The sequence below is a fragment of the Anabrus simplex genome, chromosome 1, assembly GCF_040414725.1.
Source record: "Anabrus simplex isolate iqAnaSimp1 chromosome 1, ASM4041472v1, whole genome shotgun sequence".
NCBI lineage: Eukaryota > Metazoa > Arthropoda > Insecta > Orthoptera > Tettigoniidae > Anabrus > Anabrus simplex.
The window spans coordinates 226,051,337-226,078,827 of NC_090265.1; the positions used below are offsets into that span (position 1 = coordinate 226,051,337).

General features: G+C 38.2%; 1 protein-coding gene across 7 annotated transcripts in view; it reads right to left on the reverse strand.

Annotated features, from left to right (window-relative positions):
* Nucleotides 1–27,491, reverse strand: part of LOC136864279 (gastrula zinc finger protein XlCGF57.1) — a 231,976-nt gene that overhangs the window by 190,191 nt on the left and 14,294 nt on the right. For all 7 annotated transcript variants that reach the window (XR_011017793.1, XM_067141109.2, XM_067141102.2 and 4 more), the window contains exon 2: nucleotides 25–108. The gene's annotated coding sequence lies outside the window, so the exon portion shown is untranslated. The remainder of the gene's footprint in view (nucleotides 1–24; nucleotides 109–27,491) is intronic.

Genomic DNA, 27,491 nt, shown 5'->3' on the forward strand with positions numbered 1-27,491 from the left:
GATATATTAAAAAATACTACTTACTGTAGATGAAGTTTCCAACCTTTCAGGAGATACTGGTTCAATCTTTATATATTCTGGTTCCTTGGTATTTGACTTAAATTTGGGCTGAAAAGTAAATAAAATATCTGTTACAATTTCTTAAATATACAAGGTCACTTATTGTTGGGAAATAGTTTTGGTGTATTTAAGCAGAAAACAGACACCAAGTACATCTACTACTGTTGTTCATTCATTCAGGGGTTTGGGACATCTTTGGGCAACAGTCTCCCTCACCGCCTCCACAGTACCTTGTGAGTTAATTTGTATTTTGGTAATATTTGTACCTCTAATGAAACATTTGACATTGCAGTTCGGATAGGAGCCCTGAGACAAAAGAACATGTTCGTATTTCATATGAAAGTATAACAACAACAACAACAATAATAATTCCAGCTGCAAAGTGGAGCCTGACCCCTACAGGACACAGTCCCAAATGGCAGATAGAGGGCCCCTGCACTTGTGCAGGGCTGGTCTCAATATCCAATATGACCTGTGGACAACAGGCAGCGCTACTCCCAGAGGCTTTATAATGCTGGGATATCCTCCCTTCAGGGGACATACATACGGAGAGCCCAAGCTCAGGGTAAAGTGCAAAGACCTCAACAGCATCTATGGTGGAGGAAATGGACTTCAGTACAGTGTAGGTGGTGGAAGAGGTAGCCAATCACTCGGGACTAATGAGATTAAAAGGTATCTCTTTCTTCGGAGGCAGATACCCGTTTTTAATGGCAGTATCTGATCCAGAGCGGATGGCTGCCAATGGCGTCTGTAGCCCATGTTAGGAGGAGACCAATATCTTATCTGATGAGCGACAGGCAAATTGGTAATCTTTGTCACAAACAAACATCAGTCAAACACCAGCTGCCCGTATGGAGTAACAACCCTTACAATGAGAGTGTATTGATAATCAGTGACCCACATGCCCCAAACTCATGCCCACCAGCCAAAATCAACCACAAACTTAACATGATGGAAACACAAGCAATAGAGCAATTACCTCAGGCCCACGCAGATAAGAGCAAAGGCAAACCTGGTTATTCAGGTTCTAGGTGGCCAGGACATTATGCAGGGAAGAGTCGGAGCTTCCCCAAACTCCTTAAACCCAAGAGAACTCAATTCATTGGCATATTCTACATGCAGATGTTGACCAAAACAGGTAAACTCAAGATACTGACAGATACCTGCGACAAATTTGGAATCCTCATACTTGCTGTACAGAAAACACAATTTCATGATTTTGATCACTTTGATTCCAGTGGATATTGCATCTACAAAGTGAAGCCTGCAATCAAACTAACAAATAGTAATTTACAAGTGTTGGGAACAGCTTTCCTAGAACATAACAGTACCCAGAATTTGGTGCTAGACTTCACATCATCCTCAGAATGCCTCTCCCTACTCTCAGTTAAATGCACCAACAAGACCTACATACTGGTGAACGCACATGCTCTAGTCAGCCATGAACCTAACAAAAATAAAGTTGAGACATTCTGGTCACAACTCGGAGGAGCACTCACCACGATACCTCAGCAATATGTTAAGATCCTCCTTGGAGATGCTAATGCAAAAATTGGAAGAGAACAAGAACATGGACATATTATCAGGAACTTCTTAGCACGCAGAAAGGTAAATGCCAATGGACATCGCTTAATCAATGTATATGGAATGGCCAACTTCCAACTAACATCCACACATGTCAAGAAACCACCATGGAAGGTGACCACCTAGAAATCACCAATCAACTACTTAGGTGAATACCAGATCAATCCTATGGCAATCACTAAAAAGTTTTCTCCAAAAATCATGAATGTGAGAGTATGCAAGGGTTGGCAATGGTCTGGGATCCTAACCAGCAGCACAAGCTCATTCTGAGCATCAGAGAGCTTCATGCTCCACAGCAGAAATTGTTATGCAACACTGATAACTCGGTACTTTCAAACTTGGATAGCTAGAGGTCAAGAGTGGTTCTCATGATAGGCTAGTGTTTGCATTGTCATCAGTGATGTAAAACATTATATCCTATCTCAAACAACCTGGGTGTCAACAATAACAACTCCAGCCATGTAAGCGCTGCAGTATTACTCACATAAAAACATCAGTCAAGAAACCTTGAGATCGATAGATAGTTCAAATAACCCGTAACTAACATGTTATAAAATAAATATATATATATATAATCTTTTATTTAGGAAATTGACCCTCAACGGGTTTGCCATAAGACACAGTGTTTTACAATTTTTATGTTTAAAAAAAATATAAATGGTTCCTTAAAAGAAGCACAGACCCATGCACAGCTGCCTCGGCAATCGTGCCTAGGTAGCTTACCTTGAGGGTGAACCTCTTCCACAACTTGGCCATCATCCCTGGTATGGTACCTCTTGCACCCACTTACAATCCGTAGACAGTGATGGAGTTCATATGATATTTCTCCATGATGTAATTAGATACTGAAACATAGATCGTCTGCTTCTCAGAGTGCACATAGTGCAGCTGTTGTTCACCTGATTCTAGACGTACTGTTGGGTCCAATGTTACAGAATGATCTCTCTGTTTGTCGATGACTAGAATATCTACTTTTCTCGTACTCCCATTTTCAGCTACGCAGTTCACTTCTTCATATACTTCCCACCTGTTATTGCAGAAAGCTTTTGCAATTAGGTGGTGAATCGTGTGATGGTGAGTATTCCTAAGCAATGAGCCGAATGGACAGCAGCTGAGAACAAGTCCCGAAGTTTCCATCTCATACAAGTATGCCTGCAGTAGTTGTTCTCCTGGCTTCTACCATACAAGCTTCTTACTGGAGCCATATCTGCCATCATTTGATGCTTTCATTCCACTCTGATGGTGAAAAGCCTACCTTTACCGCAAATCACTTATTTCCTTGAGGATGCTGTGCAAGGAGGGGAATTCCTTTACTTCTTTTTTAAGGAAGGAAGCACCATTTTTTGAACTCCTTGTTTCTTACCTTTCCCCTGATAGCTTTGCTATTTGTTTTTTATTGTTGATTTTCCCCGCAGCAATGTTCAAATTAAGAAAGTAGTCAGCTTTTTCTTTCTCAGTATTTCTTCCACAGAGTGCATACTGTATACGTTGTTAGATTTTACAATAATGTTTATCACATTAAGATGTTGAATAAATGCTTTCCACTGGGCCTTAACTAATGCTAAACCTTTATATTCTGCAGGTGAATAAATCATGGCATCCAGAACATCAACAGAAGTGAAAGAATCTCTTTGAAGTGCACTCTTTAAGACCTGGTCTACGTCCTTAAGGAATCCTTTCGACAACTGCTCGAACAGGGCATTGTGTAATGGATACACAAGTATTGGTCATATGTGGTTATTTAGTATATTTAAGTTTTGATCAGCTTTCAGAGGTGGAGTGGCAATTAATTTCTCCAGATTGTCTTTTAGGTTATAACTAACTTTATTATGATTTATGGTGATTGTCTTAGAAAACTCTACTCCCAAATATTTAATTGTTTCACCACAGCCAATGCTTTTGATTTTTATATTCTCTGATGTACAGAGTTGTACTTCTTTAAGATTTCCTTTATCTATTATAATGCCAGAACACTTGGATTTGTGGACTTCCAATCCAATGCTTTTAAGCATTATAATAACATTTATTCAATCACCAGAATGAATCAAGAAGATTTCTGATATAATTCTGAAGATGGTACTCACTAATTAAGTTGTTGGAAAAAAGATAGGTTACTCAATCCCCTCCATAGCATTGTAGTCATTGTCAGAGATCTTCTACTAGCCAGTCATCTCCCGTTTTTTTTTTTTGCTAGTTGCTTTACGTCGCACCGACACAGATAGGTCTTATGGCGATGATGGGACAGGAAAGGCCTGGGAATGGGAAGGAAGCAGCCATGGCCTTATTTAAGGTACAGCCCCAGAATTTGCCTGGTGTGAAAATGCGAAACCACGGAAAACCATCTTCAGGGCTGCTGACAGTGGGGTTCAAACCAATTTTCTCCCGGATGCGAGCTCACAGCTGCGCGCTCCTAACCACACGGCCAACTCGCCTGGTGTCTTTCATTTCAATGACATGATTTACACTCAATTCTCAATACTGAAGAGTTACTAGTTCAATCCCTTCTAGTAATAGTTTTTCTACTTCCCTACGAGTGAAAGTTTTGTTGTTACATGCCACATGGCTCTTTACTTGGCTCCAGAGGCTTTTAACGGGAATCAAAGAACACTGATATGGGAGTAATCTTAAAACTTGCCTTCCTGATTGCAGTGCAATACCATCTACCCAATATGCACCACATGAGTTCTTAACATGCTGTGGGATGGCATTAAAGGAGTTCCACCTTGATACTGTTTGGCTTGTAGGGGATTCCATTCCCGTCCTAATAATTATATTTCCCTTTCTCCACGACTGGCTCAGTAGTTTCTCAATTCTAACCAAATGGTAAGGTGTATTGGGTTCAAGACGAGAAAGAATATTAGCAAAGCATTCTTCAAATGTGTCTCCATTTCGTTGTGATACATCTTTTGTGGAGTAAGATTCAAAATATAGTAACTCTCCTTCCACGAAACCTTTCTCATTGCTGATATGAGTAATTATCAAACCTTTCCCCTTCCCTGAAGGATTCTTGAATATTCTAAAATATTTTGGGTAATAATATGATTGAACAAACATGGGATGCAAATTAATGCTGAATTAGGTGCACATATTGGTTAAGTCAGAAGTGACGATATAAGTTCTAGCCTACTTACCATGCCATCATCCAACTAGCATAATTGTACTATGCGTGATAAGATTGGAGGAATAGTGAATGAAAATTGAAGCTGTGTAGTATAAGCAGTGAACATAACACCAGACGTAAAATGACAACACAATGGTTGTAGGCCCAATTATTTACAGGTCGTCATCTAACACGTGCAGAAATGTTTTGTATGATAAAAAAGAGAGAGTGAACCATGAATGAAAGTTGGGGCTGAGTAGTTAAAACCCCATAAGCAGTGAGTGTAGTAAATATCAGTTTTGCAGTGGTTGAAGACTGTGATATAAACTCAAAATCTGCAGTTATCATTGTCCACAAATTTTAGGATCTTGGCATGTTGGCATTTTGTTTCAGAAGAAGAACTTTTTGCCATACTGCATCCTCTGTAAAAGTATCTTGCTTGTCCGATAACTTCACTTTATTGCACTCTTTTTTTTTTTTCTCCTGGTAAAATAATCCGTTTCTATAGATGAAGTTCCTTTCTAGCACAATAATACTAGTCATAGAAATGTCAGTAACCGAGCTACTAACCTCTTCACATTCTCGAGAGTACTACCACAATTTTCATCACAAACTTCTTAAAAATGTTAAGAACACACTGTTTTTCTCCACTTCTTATGCTTTATGGAACTTTAACAAAAGTTTATGTAAATTAAAACGGTTAACTAAATCCTTAATACCAATATAAAGACTGACTACCAACTCAATTAATAATGCTATATTACTAAATATATTAACAAGACAGAAACTGCTAATAATAAATAAATTCACTGCCACACCAAGAACACCATCATAAGGCAATAAACAGAGAGCTCCTCCTGCACCTGGATTAGATGTTAGGTAAATAGGTGTAGACTACATAACACAATGGGTATTGATGGTTGACATTCTGCCCCTCTCAAAAGGACTGCAAGTTTCAATTGAGTATTTAAACTTAACAGCTGTTTGAAATGAAAAAAATGAAACTAAACAGGATTAGATGATGTACATTTTATATTTACACAGAAATAACATTACTTTAGACATTAAATTATTTGTAATGCTTTAACAAAAGGTAAGTTGTTCCAACTCATTTCCCATGTTTATTTGTTCACTGTTTCTCCCAAGTAATTTGAGATAGGGTATAGTAATTCCATGTGAAGAGAATTCTACAAGGCCATCAAAATGGTACAAAAAAATAAAGAATAGGTGAAAGTGAAACAAAATGAAAATATTTATATTTTATAAAACATTTCAAACAGGTCAAGTTCAGTTTGGGCAAGGTTTCCTTAAATTGTCAATTCTCTGACAGATAAATATGTTGGTAATGTTCAATGGCTGCAATGTTTTGCAATATTAATGTACAAAATTAGTTCCACTTCATTTCACAGAAGACATATTTGTGCCAAATCCAAACCTAAGCTGGTAACTAAAGAAGCCAAATACAAAATTTTGAAGGCAAGTTTACTTTTGAGAGCCCTCAATTTATGGTCCTTTGAAATTGTAGAGGAGAGGCACTTCATTAATCTGGCTAATGAGAACCTCAAACTAAGAGCCATGTATGGAGTTGTAGCTGCAGAGGACATACCACCATCAACAAGTAAAATTTTGCATCAAATGCACAACTTTGCTGACAAAGTCATGGATAAGTTTTCACCTCAGATAAAGGAGGCTATTCTTAAGAAACAGCACTCTCTTACAACAGATATGTAGACTGAGAAGATTGAGACACATAAATAGTATAATTATCTGACAGTTATTTCTCACCATATATAGCAAATGCTAGTTGGGCTTTTCAAAAAATGTGCTTTTCTAGGTTAAATTTCCAGAAGGGCTAAAACAGTTAAATACTGGAGAGGAATTAGAAACCAACAGAGCAGCGCTTAATGTTCATAAGATTGAACTAGGGAATGTAACCTTTTACTCAGACCAAGAAACAAATATGAGGGTATCAAAAAATAACCAGAATTATTTTATTACTTGTAAACACCGGCTGCCTTTAATCATGTTCACTTACAGACCTTCAAAGCATTCTTCATTGGACACACTATAATGGTTACAACGTTCAGTCCACTGTTCAACTCGAATGCCCTTCTTGGATAATCTGTTGAGTTTATCCGAAAATGTATTGTTTAACTCCTATGAAAATGACAACCCCAAAGCTAATCATTAATTGTAAGAAATAGGAGGAAATCACACGGCGCTAGATCCAGTGAATAATGTCCAATGCAGTGGCTGTTTCTTGAGTCTTGAGGTCACAATGAGTGGGCACATTGCCCTGCTGAAGGATCCATCCCATTTGAGCAAGGGTTAGATGTTTGGCAGCAATTTTCCTCTTGAGTTGCCCTTTGAGAATTTCAAAATAATAATCAGCAGTAACAGTGCGTTACTTCTTTACGTGATTGTATACAATGCCTTGCTGATCAAAAAAGGAGGAGGTGTATGATGTTTACTCTACTTGCTTCAACCTTGGTCTTCTTGGGTCATGGACTTCCCAAGGATTCCACTGGGAACTTTCCTGTTTCGTATCAGAGTCATAATGATGGAACCCAGTTTCATTGCATGTGACGACTTTGACCAAATAAATCTGTTCCCAATGAATGAAAATTTACTCCAGTCATTTCTGCTAAATCATCATCATCAGTTCCCATTATCCAGCTACAGCAGGGTAAGGGAAAATAAGGTTCCTCTCCACTTTCTTCGGTCTTTCCACCCCTCCCCCTCCAACACTGTGTCACAGTCCAGGTTTCTTTCTCTAATACTATGTTGGATTGTGTCCTTCCATCTCAATCGTGGTCGTCCGCGGCCTCCCCTTCCTTGCATTTGCATTTCCATCACCTTATTTGGCATTCTTTCATCACTCATTCACTTTATGTGCCCAAAACATCTTAGACGGCTCTTCTCTATTCTATCATTAATTTTTTCCACTCCAATTTCTTCCCAGATTTTCTGATACCTTATTTTGTCTCTTCTACTCTTCTGTATCATACTCCTCAAGAAATTCATTTACAGCTGCCTGTATTTAACTCTCATCCTCCTTTGTCATTGTCCAAGTTTCTGCTCCGTAAGTTGTTATGGGTACGTAATGCATCTTGTACATAGTCTCCTTTGCTTCCATTGGCACATCTTTGTCCCATAACATGTTTCTAGGGGGTTGTCACACAGGATCGATCGAACGACTGCAATCAACCGACTAAGGAAACAAACCTACAGAGGGCAGTGGCACCAGTCACACAGCATCGATCGTCAGCGATCAACTACAAGCGATGAAGATCAACTGGTTTGTGAAATCAAACGTGTCTGTTTTTCAGTCGCAGTCGTTCGATAACAGCGGACGTAACATGGTGGTCTGTTGATGAAATCGAAACATTAATTTGCCTAGTATATGAAAACAAAGTGGTGTATAATCCTAGACTCCCTGGATATAGTAATAGGGAGACCGTGAATTGTGTATGGCATTCTATAGCGTCGAGAATTGGGACGAAATCTGGTAATTATTAGATTTATTATGATTATCTTATGACTAGTGTTATCTTAGATTAATTATTGATAAAATATATTATACGGAATAGATTGATAAAGAAACACTAGGAGAAGTAGTAATTATCATTCTTGTAACTTAATTGAAGAAATGTTTTGAAAACATAAACGGCGGTTTCCTAACCTCCATCTCGTACCTAATGAAATGAATACCATTGTTTGCTTTAATGACAAATAAGTGTAGGCCTATGCCATAAGTAGGCCTACTACATGTATATTTTCTTTGTCACAATATTCTGATTCATTGTTTCAGGAAAAAAATGTGCCAAAATATGGCAAATTCTGAGGGCTAAATATTGAACTTGGAGAGATAACATCCTCCCTCTACTCCCAGGTTCTGCTGTACAGAAAACAAAAAATGGGTCTACTTCAATGCCCTCAACTTTCTGGATCCCTTAATTGCTGGAAGAATGTACAATTCTGTAATATTTATTTTTAAAAGTAGGCCTACACTACAGACCAGTGTTCTAGTTGTAAAAGAGTGAGGGGAAGATTCAGTCTGTAGGCCATAAGTTCTACCCATCAGTTCATTAATCTATTAATCTATATATATAAAATAAGAGTTTTGTCTGTACATTGCTCAGAATTTGAAAATAATGGTATTTCTGTATCGGTCATGTCCATAGTAACAAGAAAATGCACTTTTTACTTTTCCGTAATTTCTGTCTGTCTGTCTGTATGTATGTATGTACACGCATCACGAGAAAACGGTTGAAGAGAATTTGATGAAAATCGGTATGTGAAGTCGGGGGATGAGCCTCTACAATCTAGGCTATAAACCATTTTACTCACGCTGAGTGAAATGGTAGTTTAGGGGAAGGCCTAAAATTGAATTCTCAACCATTTATGTTATTAGTGGTCTAATGAAAATCGGTATGTGAAGTCGGGGGATGAGCCGCTACAATCTAGGCTATAAATCATTTTTCTCACGCTGAGTGAAATGGTAGTTTAGGGGAAAGCCTAAAATTGAATTCTCAACTATTTATGTTATTAGTGGTTGTATTTTAAAGAAAATGAATATACAAAGTTGGGGAATAAATTGCTAGAATCTAGGCTGTCAATAATTGTATTCACGCTGAGAAAAATGGTAGTTTAGGGGAAGGCTTAAAATTTAATTCTCAAATATTGTTGTTATTAGTAGTCCTATCTTGATGAAAATCGGCATGCAAAGTCAGGAAATAAGTCGCTATAGTCTAGGCTGTAAATTATTTTATTCACGCTGAGTGAAATGGTAGTTTGGGGGAAGGCCTAAAATGTAATTCTCAAAAATTTCTTATTAGAAGTGTAGTCGGTGAATGCTACATAACTAAGGTTATATAGTATTAAATTTCCTATTTTTCATGTCTTATACATTGTTACCGTACTGGCTATGATCACCAAGATATTCATGAATTTTGAATTTTTGTTACTAAGTCCATATCAGCGCCGAGTAACGAGAAAATGGGTAAACAGTATTTAATGAAAATCGGTATGTAAAGTCGGAGAATAAGAAACTACAGTTTACGGTATAAAATATTTTACAAATCACAGAGTCGAAAGAACTCTAAATGTGTAGGCCTACAATATAGAAAGCTCATAACACTGATCAACAATAACATTACATTGACCATTGTTTGTCGTGATGTGCTTTGTGTTTTCTGTTGCCCCTCATCTCCGGTAGATAGGATTACTGCTGCGTACAGAGTAATTTTTATTTGATTTCCGTCGCATCGACATAGGTAGGTTTTATGGCGACGATGGGATAGGGAAGGGCTAGGAGTGACTTAGGCCTTAATTAAGGTACAGGCCTAACATTTGACTGGTGTGAAAGTGGGAAACCACGGAATACCATCTTCAGCGCTGGCGACAATGGGGTTCGAATCCACTATCTCTCAGATGCAAGCTCACAGCTGCGCACTGCTAACCACACAGTCAACTCGCCCAGTCGGACAGAGTGTAAAAGCCTGCCTGAATATTGATGGGAAGTAGCTGGTGAGTTAGATAACCTTCTTCTTTAGCATGCCATTCTCCTGGTTTATAAATTTTCTGATACTACTGGTACGTAACACACTGGATCTTCATAGGATTCGGGCTATTCAATCTCTACTCTGAGGTACTGATTGGAATGAACAGTGTGCATATTTAGCAGAATAATGACAGATGAGTGTTCATGGCAATCTGCGGCCTGGTCATCCCAGCTCTGGAACTTTGGACTATTAGATTGGCACCGCAATCTAACGGCAGCACTGTTCGTTAAAAGTGATAAAATGTGCGGCTTTCCATTTGATCGAGTATTTTATATGATAGCATTGCTTTTAATCGCTACATTCATACTTACGTTTTTGTAATGACCTATGTTGATTTCAGTTAGGAAAACCATAAAGTCTTTCTGAGAATCCCGTAGCGAAGCACGGGTACATCAGCTAGTGTATCTATATATATAAAATAAGAGTTTTGTCTGTACAATGCTCAGAATTTGAAAATAATGGTATTTCTGTATCGGTCATGTCCACAGTAACAAGAAAATGCACTTTTTACTTTTCCGTAATTTCTGTCTGTCTGTCTGTCTGTCTGTCTGTCTGTCTGTCTGTCTGTCTGTCTGTCTGTCTGTCTGTCTGTCTGTCTGTCTGTCTGTCTGTCTGTCTGTCTGTCTGTCTGTATGTACAAGCATCACGAGAAAACGGTTGAAGAGAATTTAATGAAATTCGGTATGTGAAGTCGGGGGATGAGCCTCTACAATCTAGGCTATAAATCATTTTACTCACGCTGAGTGAAATGGTAGTTTAGGGGAAGGCCTAAAATTGAATTCTCAACTATTTATGTTATTAGTGGTCTAATGAAAATTGGTATGTGAAGTCGGGGGATGAGCTGCTACAATCTAGGCTATAAATCATTTTACTCACGCTGAGTGAAATGGTAGTTTAGGGGAAGGCCTAAAATTGAATTCTTAACTATTTATGTTATTAGTGGTCGTATTTTAAAGAAAATGGGTATGCAAAGTTGGGGAATAAATTGCTACAATCTAGGCTATCAATAATTGTATTCACGCTGAGAAAAATGGTAGTTTAGGGGAAGGCCTAAAATTTAACTTCTCAAATATTGTTGTTATTAGTAGTCCTATCTTGATGAAAATCGGCATGCAAAGTCAGGAAATAAGTCGCTATAGTCTAGGCTGTAAATTATTTTATTCACGCTGAGTGAAATGGTAGTTTGGGGGAAGGCCTAAAATGTAATTCTCAAAAATTTCTTATTAGAAGTGTAGTTGATGAATGCTAGATAACTAAGGTTATATAGTAATAAATTTCCTATTATTCATGTCTTATACATTGTTACCGTACTGGCTATGATCACCAAGATATTCATGAATTTGGATTTTTGTTACTAAGTCCATATCAGCATCGAGTAACGAGAAAATCGGTAAACAGTATTTAATGAAAATCGGTATGTAAAGTCGGAGAATAAGAAACTACAGTTTACGGTATAAAATATTTTACAAATCACAGAGTCGAAAGAAAACTAAATGTGTAGGCCTACAATACAGAAAGCTCATAACATTGATCAACAATAACATTACATTGACCATTGTTTGTCGTGATGTGCTTTGTGTCATCTGTTGCCCCTCATCTCCGGTAGATAGGATTACTGCTGCGTACAGAGTATTTTTTATTTGATTTCCGTCACACCGACATAGATAGGTTTTTGGCGACGATGGGATAGGAAAGGGCTAGGAGTGCCTTAGGCCTTAATTAAGTTACAGGCCCAGCATTTGACTGGTGTGAAAGTGGGAAACCACGGAATACCATCTTCAGCGCTGCCGACAATGGGGTTCGAATCCACTATCTCTCGGATGCAAGCTCACAGCTGCGCACCGCTAACCACACGGTCAACTTGCCCAGTCGGACAGAGTGTAACAGCCTGCCTGAATAATGATGGGAAGTAACTGGGGAGATAGATAACTTTCTTCTTTAGCATGCCATTCCCCTGGTTTATACATTTTCTGATACTACTGGTACATAACACACTGGATCATCATAGCATTGGGGCTATTCAATCCCTACTCTGAGGCGCTGATTGGAATGAACAGTGTGCATATTTAGAGGAATAATGACAGATGAGTGTTCATGGCAATCTGCGGCCTGGTCATCCCAGCTCTGGAACTTTGGACTATTATATTGGCACCGCAATCTAACGGCAGCACTGTTCATTAAAAGTGATAAAAGTGCGGCTTTCCATTTCATCGAGTATTTTATATGATAGCATTGCTTTCAATCGCTATATTCATACTTATGTTTTTGTAATGACCATGTTGATTTCAGTTAGGAAAACCACAAAGTCAGTCTTTCTGAGAATCCCGTAGCGAAGCACGGGTACATCAATTAGTCAGATATAACTGAAAGTAATATAATCTTGAACCTTAACAATTTCTTATACAGAAGGCTTGTGTCCAGACTAAAATGTAGCCCCAATTTAGAAGAATTGCATTACTATGTTGTTCATTTTTTTCAGTTCTATAACAAAAACATCTATGGAACTGGTACCTGGTGTATGAGAGCCTTTTCACCAAAGCTGAAATAGAGGAGGAGAAGGCAGAAATAATTTATGTTGGAGGGGTCTAACTCCTGCAGTTCAAAAATTATTGAAGGGACTTCAACTTTCAGTCCAGTGACTTCTGCTTCTACAAACAGCTCTGTCAGCAGTTAAAAATAAAAGAAACAGAAATGTGAAAGTGAAAGTGACAGTGATGTACTAAGTAAATATTTAGAAAAGATACTGAAAAGTGAAAAGAAAAGATAATCAATGTTATTTTTAGTGTCTTCGTGATGACATGGAAAGAATGAGTGAACTAGGTCGAAGAGTTTTCAGAGTTAAAATTCAGGAACTGTTGTACACAATGTTAGACCAAGAAAGAATCTAATAAAATTTATGTCCTTGAGGAATGTTCTACTTTTTAAATTAAATCAGTTTTCCTTATACCTATCTATCAATATTTATTGGAATCTTCAGTGAGTTATGTGTATTAGCACCTGATGGGAAAGTAACCTTAACTCCAATTTTCATTAATTATTAGCATTATTACAACATCTTAATTTGTATATTTTATGCGGTAGAGCAAGCATGGTTTACAAGAAAAGGAGTATTTTGAAATACAGGTAGTAGGTCCTTTCTGTGTGTATGTAGTAAGCAGTTGTACAGCACAGGTGGTCTGAAACCAGACCGGCGTATTGATAGTTCTGTCCAAGAGCTGACTTCCTTCTTACGGTATACTGCTGATCGCAACTGCAAAATCATTGCACTAGGTTTATACAGAACAGGTGGTCTGAAACCAAACCAGTGTAAAGACATGAGTAGTTTTGTCCAGGAGCTGACTGCCTTCTTACAGAATACTGTTGATCGCAACTGCAAGCTCATTGCACCAAGCTACTACGACCAGCATAGTGAAAGAATTATTGTTGTCAAGATAGACACCAAACCAATGCCCACCACAATAGGTTTACTGCACCTATATACATTGTTGCTTATTATACTGCCATCCTGGGAGAATACACTTCCTAAATACCTATTTGAAATTATCTACCTGTTCTAGTTTTGTATTCCCAAACTGACATTCAGTTCTCTTTTAGGTGTCTTCCCTACTGCCATCGCTTTAGTCTTGAAACAACTCATTTTCATGTCATATTCATGCATCCTTTTTAAAGTTGCAAGATATTAGAGCACAGTTTCAGTAGACCAAGTCATTTGCATAGGACAAACTTCGATGCAGAAAAAAGAAGAATTTATGAAGAAACGGCAGACTTCTACAAGCGAAAATATAAGCTCTCATCCATTTCTGTAATCGGTTTGATGTTCGGTGCTCGAGGAACCATACCTACATTTTTTGTCAACTTCTGCAATACCTTTGGGCTAAATAGAGATTTTATCTATAACATCGCCATTACCACACTCAAGAAGTCCATCATGATCTTCAAGAACCATGCTTGCGGACCTCAAATAAATGTTTGACATGCCTCACTCGACTGCCTACATTTAACATCATACGATCACATTATCTATTGTATCCACATCCATTATTGTTGTGAAGGTACTCTTTGTCTTTGGGCAACCTGCAGCTGTTGCAGGAAGACTGTATAATAATAAAATAATAACTGACAGAATCCCTCCCTGCCACCTTATACCTTTGTAACTTAGGTAGCATTTATCTCCTCATTCCAAGTACTCTCCTGTCATTGATACCCGTTTGCACCAGCAATCACTACTTTCATGTCTGTTACTTATAATTTATTAATAACATATAGGCCTACTCACTAAAGTTAGATGTAGTTGGTATAAGTGAAGTACATTGGCAGAAAGAACAGGATTTTTGGTCAAGTGACTACCGAATTATCAACACAAAATCAAACAGGAAATGCAGGAGTTGGTTTAATAATGAATAAGAAAATTGGGCAGCGGGTAAGCTACTATGACCAGCATAGTGAAAAAATTATTGTTGTCAAGACAGACACCAAACCAATGCCCACCACAATAGTGCAGGTCTATATGCCTACTAGCTCAGCGGATGATGATAAAGTCGAAAGAATATATGAAGAGATAGGAGATTTAATACAATATGTAAAAGGTGACGAGAATCTAATTGTGATGAGAGACTGGAATGCAGTGGTAGGCCAAGGAAGAGAAGGTAATACAATAGGAGAATTCGGATTGGGACAAAGGAACAAAAGAGGAAGTCGGCTGGTTGAATTCTGCAGTGATCATAATTTAGTCCTTGCCAATACTTGGTTCAAACACCACAAACGACGGCTGTATACGTGGACGAGACCTGGAGACACTTGAAGGTATCAAATAGACTTCATTATGATTAGGCAGAGATTCACAAACCAGGTGTTGGATTGCAAAACTTTCCCAGGAGCAGACATAGACTCTGACCACAACCTGTTGGTCATGAAATACCATCTGAAGCTGAAGAAATTGAAGGAAAGAATTCAAAAAGATGGGATCTAGACAAGTTGAAAGAAAAGAGTGTGAGGGATTGTTTCAAGGAACATGTTGCACAAGGACTAAATGAAAAGGCTGAAGAAAACACAACAGAGTTAGAGTGGATAATCATGAAAAATGAAGTCAGTAGGGCTGCTGAAGAAATGTTAGGAAGGAAGAAAACGTCAACTAAGAATCAGTGGAAAACTCAGGAGATATTAGTCCTAATTGATGAACGACGAAAATACAAGAATGCTAGAAATGAAGAGGGCAGAAAAGAATACAGGCGATTAAAGAATGAAGTGGATAGAAAGTGCAAGATAGCTAAGGAAGAATGGCTGAAGGAAAAGTGCAAGGATATCGAAGGTTGTATGGTTGTAGGAAAGGTAGATGCTGCATACAGGAAAATCAAGGAAACCTTTGGAGAAAGGAAATCTAAGTGTATGAATATTAAGAGCTCAGATGAAGAGCCACTTCTAGGGAAAGAAGACAAAGCAGAAAGATGGCAAAAACATATCCAACAGTTGTATCAAGGTAAAGATGTAGATAATTTTGTTCTGGAACAAGAAGAGGTTGTTGATGCTGATGAAATGGGGAGACCCAATTTTGAGGTCAGAGTTGATGAGTTTATCAGAGCTGTGAGCGACCTAAATAGGAACAAGGCACCTGGAATTGATGACATTCCCTCTGAATTACTGACTGCCTTAGGAGAAACCAGCATGGCAAGAGGGCAGAAAAGAATACAGGCGATTAAAGAATGAAGTGGATAGAAAGTTCAAGATAGCACCTCTTTAGTATGCAAGATGTATGAGACATGTATGAGACAGGAGAAGTCCCATCCGATTTTCGTCGGAATGTTGTTATACCTATTCCCAAGAAAGCCGGTGCTGACAGGTGTGAAAACTACCGCACCGTTAGTTTAGTATCTCATGCCTGCAAAATTTTAACACGTATTTACCGAAGAATGGAAAAACAAGTTTAAGTTGAGTTGGGAGAAGATCAATTTGGCTTCAGAAGAAATGTAGGAACATGTGAACCAATTCTGACTTTAAGTCTGATCTTAGAGGATCGAATCAAGAAGGACAAGCCCACATACATGGCATACGTAGATCTAGAAAAGGCATTCATGTTGATTGGACCAAGCTATTTGAGATTCTGAAGGTAATTAGGATCAGATACCGAGAACGAAGAATTATCTACAATCTGTATAAAAATAAGTCTGCAGTGATAAGAATCGAGGGCTTTGAAAAAGAAGCAGCAAGCCAGAAAGGAGTGAGGCAAGGCTGCAGTTTATCCCCCCTCCTTTTCAATGTTTACATAGAACAGGCAGTAAAAAAAATCCAAGAGGAATTTCGAAAGGGAATCACAATCCAAGGAGAGGAAATCAAAATCTTGAGATTTGCCAATGATATTGTTATTTTATCGGAGACTGCAGAAGATCTTGAGAAGCTGCTGAATGGTATGGACGAAGTCTTGGGTAAGGAGTACAAGATGAAAATAAATAAGTCCAAAACAAAAGTAATGGAGTGCAGTCGAAAGAAGGCAGGTGATGCAGGAAATATTAAATTAGGAAATGAAGTCTTAAAGGAAGTAGCCTAAATGAATATTGTTACTTGGGTAGTAAAATAACTGACGATGGCAGAAGTAAGGAGGACATAAAATGCAGATTAGCACAAGCAAGGAAGAGCTTTCTTAAGAATAGAAATTTGCTCGCTTCAAGCATTGATATACACTGAGCGGCACAAAAAACGCAACACCCAATAAATGATATGTAATTATCTATTTAATCGAAGTGAAGCACTTCAACCATTGTTTTTAGATAGGGGTATGCTATTGGCATTGCTTTGCGAGTAAACAATGAAGTTTTGATTGTTTATTGCACTAGCCTCAATTGTTTTTTCCCGCACAACATGGAAAACACATCGCTGGATGTGAGCCAATAATGTTTTCCCGCTCCTGTAGCGCTTATTGTTGTACCTTTAATTGTTCCCCTTTCAATCATACGTGTTTGTAGGATCTTTCTGTGATTCTCTTAATCAGCTTTCTGAAGTCAACATGCCGTTAAACCCTAAACAAGCTGCGAAAGCTTTTGCTTTGGTGGAAGATGGTCACAGCATGCATTACGTTGCAGAAGTGTTGAGTACTACACCTTCTACAATTTCCAGAACCGTACGAAGGTACAGGGAAACTGGAGGCTTTGCGAGGAGACCAGGATCAGGCCCGAGAAGAGCAACATCGGAGAAAGATGACCGCTTCTTACAACTTCAAGTTCTCCGCAACCGTCACACCACTGCTATTGAAGCATGAATCATAGTCTATTATCTTCATTTCCGTATTGATTGGTACTGCAATATACGGAAAATTGAGAAGTCTCTACATAGGGCTTACCGGAAGAAATTTTTCAATACGATACAATGTACACATAAATGCAGTTAAGCACAGACACTTTTCAGCTATGGGACAGCATATCAACGATCAAAAACATAAATTTACAAATATAAATAATGACATGCAAATTCTCAATACCAATCCCAAGAGCCCCTTGCTCAGTTTATTAGAAGAATTCTACATAAACCTAGATAAAAACGCAAACCCAAATTTCAATTTAAACGAAAACACAGATAAAAACAATATTCTTTTTGACACAGTTATTCCCTTCCTAACAAATTATTACTTAAAAAGAATCAACAAAAAACAACACACACATACGAATGAACCGCTCAAAGATCTCCCCTCCTCCAACCCCGCTCCTCTTACAAGCGCTCCACTCATCCCTCTCGACCTCCCCTCCGCCGCTGCGAACTACAGTCCTAGGATAATCTCGACAGGCAGGCATGCAGAGCAAACAGCGTCAACATTTAACGTAAGTAATACAACACACAACTCACTTTTCGCATCTCCACAATACACTATCTCTTACACATATTATTTCTGCTTGCAGATACATACATCCTACAATATATAGAAGCCTCCACGCTATCATCACAACAAAGTGCAACTCAAATCTCCATCTAGTTGCACGGCATCCAAATGGAAATCAAACTTATAACTGTCACCATTTAACCCAGTAACAACATACGCAGCTTCTGTCTACAATCAAGACAACTTCATTAAGAGTAGCATGTATAAATTATAACGAATGAAAAACAACATAAGCTCTAACCTCAACATTATATACCATGTACTTTACTAGCGCAAGTGGTAAAATACAACAATTTAAATAAGAATTTGGTCCCATCCCATTAGATCAATATTTTATATACTTTTAACAGCCTGTCATGTCAGATCATATTTTATACATATATCATAGCTAATAGTAATTTTACAGTACTGGTGTCAACACATGTAAACCTAACGCACAAAAATGGACACATAAGGTACCATATAATAAGTGTTTCTAGTCAAAAAGGTATCATTTTAACAAGTTTTTTCATGTTTGTTTCCAATTGGACTTATTATATAAAAGTGAAATACCACAAACATCAAAAAAGTGTAAACAATCCTACTGATATTTTACAAAAACAGATACAATGAAGTGAGATACCTCAAACAATAAAATATTTTAGGACTTCAAAATAGACTCACAATTAATAGTGTGTACACAAAAAAAATTTATTCTATGTTCTGTAATATAGGTGTCATGTAACGTTAAGGCTCAAACCAATTAGTGCTATTCAAACCAAAGATAGACACATTCTTTTATAAGCAATTTTTAATGTTTTAATCAATATGAAACAACTATACTGAATGTAACATCCTAAACACTGATTGAGAACAAATGTAAGATCTCTACAATGTATATTAGCTTAGACATAGTGTGGTCACGTGCCACACACATACAAATACTTTCTCACTAACAACCTAACAACTTTTATATTTAATTTAATTGAACTAGTCTTACCAGATGCAATCTTTTACATGTGATGTTTTTATAAGTATTTCATCGTGTGTCAACTGAGTATGATCCCATAGGGATCGAAACCGGTACTGAATGATTTTACCACTTTAGAGTAAATAAATGAATGTAATGATAAAGTGGAGACTTCTCAATTTTCCCTATATTGAAGCACAAAATCGACTCCACCAAGTTCGAGGGGTCAATGTTAGTGAGAGAACTGTTCGAAGAAGGCTGAAAGAAGACAATATTCAGTCCAGAAGACCTGCTACAGGACCGGAACTCACCAGAGAGCATCACACAGCTCGACTGCGTTTCGCAAGGGAACATTTTGGCTGAACTCACCAAGTGGTATGAAAAAAAAAAAAAAAAGCTGTTAACCTCCATCTAATAAACACCTCAAAATATCATTTGAAAAGACAGTAATTATGTCCCAAGAACCAGCATCATTAAAACAAATACGCATAAATGGAATTGGTCTTATATCTGAAGTACAATGAGCCACTGTTGTGAGGCTTTTGTTGGTATTTTCACCCTGTCAAGAATTCTGGCTGTAGTGCTCTATGAATGGCATCACATATAATAGGAACAAATCGACTGATGTATTGTGAGCAATCCTAAATCTGTAATATGCAGATATGTATGACCCACCAATGTCCAGAAACCTGTAGGCCTAAATAAATATATTTCCACTGTTAATTGTAGTACCTTCAAATTATGAATTCAAATTGATGTACATAACAGTTTTCAGTCCTTTTTTTATCAACACTTTATTGGACAAAGGAACCCAGAAGGAGAAGAACTATTAGATCTGTGCAGAAGAAATGATCTTATAATCAAAAACAAATTCTTCAAAAAGAGAGACAGTCACAGAATAACAAGATACGGTTGGGATGGCCAGTATAGAACAATGACTACGTAATCACAAATAAAGATGGTGGCAGGTACATCACAGATGTAAAGATCATCCCTAGTGAAAGCATGGACAGTGACCACAGATTGTTGGTAGTAGACTTCAAACATAAGACAAATGAAATGCAGAAACTTATTACGAAAAAACCAAGGGTTAAAACTTGGAAGTTGCAAGAAGTCAAATAAAGGAAGAATACAAACTAAGGATTCAACAGAGTTTTAGGAAAAACTTAAAACGGTCCACCTTTTCAATACATTTTTGTATTGAAAAGGTGGACTGTTTTAAGTTTTTCCTAACATCCTTTCTCAGTTCAATACGGACAAAATGAAATTCCTATGTTTAAATAAAAAAATCAACAGAGTTTGCCGAAGTGTGAAGTAAACAGCGTTAATGAAGAATGGAAGGCCTTCAAAGACACCTTTGTGGGAGAAGCCAAAAACCTAAGTTCTATTAAAAGAAAAAAGGAGACACCATGGTGGAATGATAGAGTGAAAACAGCGGTGAAAGAAAGAAACCAAATAAAGAAGGCACTGGACAAGGAAAAACAAAAACAGGGACAAGAACGAAATGAACAAGAAATACAAAGACTTCAAGGAGTATACAGGAACAAGAAACTTGCTGTAAAGAACATTGTAAGGGAAGAAAAAGAGAAGAAATGGAATGAGTTTGCAAACTGGAAGAGGACAGTAGAGGAAATATGAAACTGCTATACAGAGTAGTGAAAAACAAGCGAAGGGATCAAGAGACCATAAAAGCAATAGAACGTGATGATGGAACTCTGGCACAAGAAGAGGGAGAAATTAAATAAGAACTCGAGATCTATTTCGAAAAGCTGCTGAATGGAGATACAGAAAACATAACAACGGATAGAGGAGAGCCAAGTCGAGGAACCATAACTGAACCACCAATTACATGGCTTGAGGTTGAAAATGCGCTCAAGAGCATGAAGAAAGGAAAGGCAGTGGGCATAGATGAACTAAGTGCAGATATGCTGAAAGCAGCGAGAATTCCAGGAATCCAATGGCTCTACAGACTGCTCAACAAGATATGGGAGGAAAATACTATTCCTGAGGACTGGAAGATGGGCATCATTGTACCTCTGTTCAAGAAAGGAAGCCGACGAAAATGTACTAATTACCGTGGTATCACACTACTGTCTCATGTCTTGAAAATATTGGAAAAAATAACAGAGACCAGAATCAGAGATATTGTTGAACCAATTTTGGAAGAAGAGCAGTATGGTTTCAGACCAGGAAGGTCAACTACAGACCTTGTATTTGCAATTAGGATGCTAATGGAAAAATACTGGGAGAAGAACAAGCCTTTATTTCTAATATTTTTGGACACTGAGAAAGCATACGATAGTGTACCAAGGGAAAGAATTTGGCAATGCATGAAAGAACTTCAAGTGCGAGACAGCCTCATAGACAAAGTGAAAATATTGTATAGTGGGAACAGAAGCTGTATTCAAGTAGGCTGCGGTTTGTCAGACTGGTTTGAAACAAAGAGAGGAGTGCAGCAGATGTAGTAGTGAAATCCATTAAAAGGAAAGAACATGGAGATATCAAAGCCTTCACATTTGCAGATGATGTTGTGATCTGGAGTGACTCAGAAGAGGAATTGGGAGAGAGAATACAAAGCTGGAATGAGGAGTTTAAGAAATATGGTTTAAACATCAGCAAGACCAAGACGGTGGTGATGAAAGTGTATGGGGAAGGAGCAGAACCAATAGTCATGTTAAATGAAGCTCAACTGGACAGCGTTCCAATTTACAAATACTTGGGTAGCGTTATATCAAATGACAACCTAGCAAAACATGAGGTGAACAATCGAATCAATAAGGCAACACAATTTTACCACCAGGTAAGACACCTGCTATGGGATGAGCAAATACCCATGAAAACAAAAATGACATTGTACAAGTCCTATTATACACCAATTCTTACATACAGTCTCGAAACCACAACACTGACCAATAGAGATAATTCCAAACTTCAGGCAGCTGAAATAAAATTCCTACACACTATGATCCAGAAAACCAGGAAAGACAAGATTAGGAATGAGAAAATTAGAGAAGTAGGAATAGATGATTCTCTCCTCAATAAGATTCAGATATCAAGATTGAAGTGGTTTGGTCACGTGAAGAGGATGCCATTAAACAGAACTGCACGGAAGGAATTTGACAGAAAGGTAGAAGGAAGACAACCCGTGGGAAGGCCACGAAGGAAATGGATAGATTTAGTTAAGAGCGATGTACTGCTGAGAGGTCATGATTAGGACAAGTTGGTGGAGGAAGAATGGTACAAGGACAGGATGAGATGGAGGAGGCTCATATACCACACCCGGGAAACTGGAGATGGTTTAGGATGATGATGATGATGATGATGATGACTTTATTAGAATCCTGTAGAATGCAAAGAAATGTACCTGCCATGGACATACAGTAGTTGTTTCAGAGGTGAACATCGCTTCTGACTTTAAACCTTAAAAAATCGTTGTGAATATTGAATTTAACGATAGTGTCAGCCTTTCCTCATAACTTATACTTTTCCGGTAATTTGTTTGCCTGATGCCTACTAGTAACTTCATTTTTTCCTCTAATTACTTATACCGTAATTATTGATGGGCATTCGGTACTAGTTCCTGAATTTTTCTTCGTCATTCCACAACGAAGGCATAAGTTGGTGGAATTCTCCATGGCTCTTTACCTTGTCCACTGCGATCGTCTGGTTCTTTCCTTTCTCCTACTATATTCATATGTTAGAATCATATCTTCACGCGAATTATCGCTTTCATAACACATTATTTTCCGCTCGTGAATATGAATACGTCTGTAGCCTGCACGGTACTGGGCGGGAGTATCGGCTGTTTCCGTGCATTTGATCCCTCTCGATCGATGACCAGTGTGACAAGGTAAATGAATTTAGTCGTTAGTACTTGATGCCAGTTGGTTGCTCTTGATCGTTCGATGCTCTGTGTGACAGCGGGCTTACACTATGATAGAAACAGCTTCCAGCTTGAATCCTCTTACTAATTTCAGCATCCAGTCGAGCATTCTCCATTAATTCACTCCCCAGGTATTTGAACATCTCCATTAACTTCCAGCGGCTTGTCTGCAAGTCTAATCTGACCTTTTCCTTTTTTCTCCCCTATAGTCATAACAAGAGTTTTACTTTTTTCTATACTTATTTTCAATCCACATTCTTCGATCTTCCCATTTACCACATCCAACTGTTCTTGAACCTTCATGTCCTCTTCTCCCGAAATCACTGCATTCTGCAAATAACATTTCCATTTCTCTTCCTCCATATGCTGCTTTTGCTGTTCTCATGATGACATCCACTTCTATTATAAACAGAATTGGCGACAGAACACTTCCCTGTCTCAGCCCACTAGTGATTTTGAACCAACTTGTCCTGCCAACTTGTGTTTGCACACATTCCTTGTACATTGCCATGATCATTTTTATTAATCCCTGTCCAATTCCTTTTTGCACCAGAGTGTCCCAAACTTCAGTCCCGGGGACACTGTCATATGCCTTTTCAATGTCAATGAATGTCATCACTATATTCCCATTGCTTTTCCATTAGTTGTCTCATAATGAAAATGGGCTCTATTGTTGACCTTCCACTTCTGAAACCAAACTGATTTTCCTGTATCTGATTTTCAACCCTCAACCTTATCCTACTTTCCAGTATCCTCTCCATAATCTTAGCAACATGGGATATCAGAGTAATTCCCCTGCAGTTCTTCAATACTTTCCTATCGCCTTTCTTGAAAATTGGGATGTTTACTCCTTTTTGCCAATCCTCGGAGACCTCCTTATTCTCCCAGACAATCCTGAGAACTTGATATGTTCACTGCAGGCCTACAGCTCCAGCTTCCTTTATCACCTCCACTGAAATTTCACCTATTCCAGCAGCTTTTACATTCTTCATCTTTCTTACTGCCATTTCAATTTCATTCATTGTAATTTCTTTATACATTTTTTCATCAACTAACTGCCTTAAAATTGCCTAAAGGAAGGCAATTTCTGACAAAAATCCCATCTAATTTTATACTTGTGATCAGCCCTGCCTGTATAATTAATTTCCAACTGAATCATCTCACGGATTTCCTGCAAGCCTCCCCTCCTGTATAGGCTCTATATAATCCTATAAGTCTAGTTTTCTCCCTTCTCTCCCTTCTTGATAAGACATAAAGAACAAGTGTCATGGTGGCGTAATTTGCGGCTCATAATTCCAGGTGTTTTGAAGGTGTATAGTACTCTTAGTACGGTCCTGTGTGCAAGCATTGATTTAGTGAAGTGAAAGTGACCTGTGAATGTGTTAGGGCAGTGTATCTCGTTGTGGAAATATAGCATTTATTTCTTTTAAATCCATAAGTTTCGAAGTTAGGTTAGGTATGGCCGGAAGTAAGAAAAACAGAAGAAATGTGGCGCGATCTTCAGCTGTCCAGGGTCAGGGAGCAGCTACGACTCCCACATCACGCTTGTCAACTGTTACCAGACAGCGTTCACAAACACGGTCAACCCTCCACCCTTCTACTACTCTACGCAAGCGCTCTCCCTCTGAGACTGACGGGACCACCACCACCTCGCAGGAAGCAGCGCCATCCCTACAATCTGGCTCGACCCGGGCCTCACGATCGTCAGCTGTAAGTGAGCAGCTCTCCCTCACAACACCAACTAGCGGCAACACCAACATGCCGAACACAGAGCCCTCCTACATCACAGGTAACACTAATTTAACTGAAGACAAGATTGTGACCCTGGTGCAAGGTATAGTGGGGAACTTATTACAAAATAGCGACTTCCTTCAACCCTTGGTAACAGTTCTCGCACAAAAAGTTTGTGAAGAACTAAAAGAAACAATAGACTTCAATTCTCAAGTTATCAGCGATTTAAGAAATGAGTTAAAAGCTCGCGAAAATGAAATTCTGGAATTAAAGTCTTTATTGAATTATAAAATGGACGAAATTGAACAATACCAAAGGCGAAACAGTATTCGAATTTTTGGGTTGCCCGAAGAAACTGGTGAGGATACAACTCACTTAGTGCTCAATGTGGCCCAAAAATTGAAAGTCCCCTTAAGCGCTGAAGATATTGACCGCTCGCATAGGGTTGGTTCCCCTGGGTCTGGGAAGTCAAGGGCTATCATATGTAAATTTGTCTCCTACACCAAGAGATCGGCAGTTTTCCGTGCGAAGAGGCTGTTACGTGGATCCAAGGTGACGATTCGTGAAGATCTTACCTCTACCAGACATCATCTGTTGAAACAGGCAATTTCCATCTTTGGCGAAAAGCAGGTGTGGACTTCTGATGGCACAATTATCGTACTACAAGGGGGTGTTAAACACCGTGTGAGAAATACTGTCGAACTTAAAAAGATCTCTCCTCGCTGAAATTAAATTAGTATGTTCTATTTAGTATTCTCTTCTCTACTTTGCTTCAGGTAATCTAAAACTGTATGTAATTTTATTAGGACCTATAACTGAATATTAATTTTCTGGAATTTTGCAACCAGCCAAATTCAAGTATGTCTTCTAAACTTAAGTGTTCTGAAATTCACAAAATCATTGAAGATCTATCAGAAACCTATCCCTCTGATTTGAAAATAATTCACTTAAATGCTCAGTCATTAGTTGATAAGGTACATTTCGATGAGTTTTTTGACTGCTTTGTTGATTCAAATATTAACGTTATTGCTGTAAGTGAGACATTTTTCAAGGGGTCCATTCCGGACTCAGAGATTAACATTCCTGGCTTTAATCTATATAGAAACGATAGATTGGGCAAGAGAGGAGGAGGGGTGGCTGTGTACGTGAGGAGCAATATAAAATGAAAATAGTTCACACCTCCCCTGCAGAATATTGTCGTAAGCCAGAGTATATTTTCCTAGAACTTGAATTACCTATAGGTAAAGTATTATTTTCATGCATCTACCGTCCTCCCAAAATTGGTTTCATGGATTCGTTTGTAGAGGCGATGTATAATTACGTTTTTCATTATAAATATGTTATACTTGCAGGTGATATGAATGGGCATTTTGGATCAGGGTCCTCGGAAACTGTAGTAATCGATGATGCACTTGACTCATGCAATTTAACTAGAATACCATTTGATGACACATACCATACTGCATATTGTCATTCTAATCTCGATACCATAGCTTCAAATTGTAATGATACCCTTCTTAAATTTGGGCAGACCCCAGCGAGTGGATTTTCTGGACATGGTATGCTATATGCTGTCTTCTCTATATCGGCACCCAAATATGAAAGAAAATGGATCACATTTAGGGATTTCCGCAGTTTTAATCCTGAAGATTTTCGAAAAGACGTAATTTCCGCTCCCTGGTATGAAGTATTTTCTCAGCGTAATATCGATGATAAAGTCATCAAATTTAATAGTTTAATTTCCGCGTTGTACGACAAGCATGCCCCATTAAAACTAATTCGAGCCAAACACCCACCTAACCCGTGGATAACGTCTACAATAAAGAAATTAATCTCTGCGCGGGACAAGGCAAAAAGAAAGCACATCAAAACCAGGAAACCTGAAGACTTTGAAACCTTTCGCATCTTGCGTAATAAAACCAAACTCGCGATCCGTGATGCTAAAGTCAAACACATGCATTCTTTGTTCAGTAAGAGAACAACTCCGTCTGCTCTCTGGGGAACTATAAAATCACTAGGTATTGCTAAGAAAAATTCGCAACATACTTCCTCATTCATATCTGCAGAATTGCAAAATGATTATTTCTTAAAGATCTCACCAGTGAACAATTCTCACAGAATATCCGAAATTATTCATAGTTACATGAACACAAAAGAACCTCAACATGATCTCTTTCACTTTTCGTACATTTACCCAGAGGATATAGTCAAGGTATTTAAGAGCATGAATACCAAGGCTGTTGGACCAGATGGTATCTCACATCCCCTCCTAATGAACTGTTTGGATATAATCACTCCGGTTATAGCTCACCTGTATAATTTCTGTTTACAATCAGGAGTATTTCCAGCTGTATGGAAAATGGCCAATATAAGACCTGTTCCTAAAGTTCCTTCTCCTCAAAAATTTGATGATTTCAGGTCAATCAGTATTTTGTCAATATTAGGTAAAGGATTAGAAAGGATTGTTTACCAACAACTCACTTCGTATTTAAATACTCATTCTTTTCTTAACACATTTCAGTCTGGTTTTCGAACAGGCCATAGCACTACGACGGCACTTCTCAAAGTCACCGATGATATCAAGTTTGCAATGGACAGAAAGGAACTGACGCTTCTGGTATTATTCGATTTAAGTAAGGCATTTGATAGAGTTCATCATGACCTCCTTCTGACTAAATTACGCACAATGGGCATATCTCTATCAGCTCTCTCTTGGTTTGAATCGTTCTTGAAAGGGAGATCTCAGCGTGTAGTAT